Source organism: Vigna radiata, unplaced genomic scaffold (genome assembly GCF_000741045.1).
Source record: "Vigna radiata var. radiata cultivar VC1973A unplaced genomic scaffold, Vradiata_ver6 scaffold_269, whole genome shotgun sequence".
NCBI lineage: Eukaryota > Viridiplantae > Streptophyta > Magnoliopsida > Fabales > Fabaceae > Vigna > Vigna radiata.
This window is the reverse complement of record NW_014543977.1, coordinates 84,246-85,157: the sequence shown is the minus strand read 5'-3', so window position 1 is coordinate 85,157 and position 912 is coordinate 84,246.

Genomic DNA, 912 nt, shown 5'->3' with positions numbered 1-912 from the left:
TTAAGGCCTTTATCGTTTAACTCATTCGGTATATTGATGTTTGTCTTTATTGATATGGGGACGTACAGTAATGACATGAACTGGTGAGTAATCTCTTGATTTTGCAATACCACCTAGGGATAGGGGTAGGACGATCAATTGCGCTAACTTCTATTTATAATGCGATATTAATTACTAGGGGAGGCTAGGGATAGCAAGCCAGTAGTTAATATTAGGCCCTTTTCGCCGAGGGATCGGGTTGAAGGGAGGCTAAGAAAGTCGCATAACAATTGAATCAATCAACTAATAATCAAGGGTAATATGTAAGAGAGAGTGGAATAGATGAAATTGTTAGTACTTAACAACATCCATTCATCCATTGTTTTGTGTTTAACCTCAATTGATCAAATTGCATTCATGTTTATTTTTCTGCACTTTATAAAAATCCCAAAATATTATTTTTATAGTCTTGATTGGTTAGTGTCGTGAGTCTCTTAGGAAAACGATACTTGGACTTACCATTTTATTATTACTTGTACGATTTGGTACGCTTGTCAATTTGTCAACAAGCATCCAAGAGATCCTCTCCAGAGAGCAAAATTAGGTCTCGTCGTCCCTCTTTGTCAAAAGAATACCTCTGTACTCGCAATAGGGCTATTTATAGGTGAGGAGCGTAACAGAAAACAGGCCCAAGTCCAGCAGACCACCGCCCGGCAGAACAAGTGTGGCGCCCGGCGATTTCCCACAAATCACACCACCGCCCGGGGGTAGGTCTACCGCCCGGCGGTTTCCCTCAAAACCGCTCAGCGCCAATGCCAGTGCCTACTCCTCGCCCTGGACTGCCCGGCGGTGTAAGTTGCCGCCGGGTGGTGCGTTGACTCTTCAAATCTTCAATTTTCTTCTCTTTTCTTGAGTCTACGACCTTTATCTTCA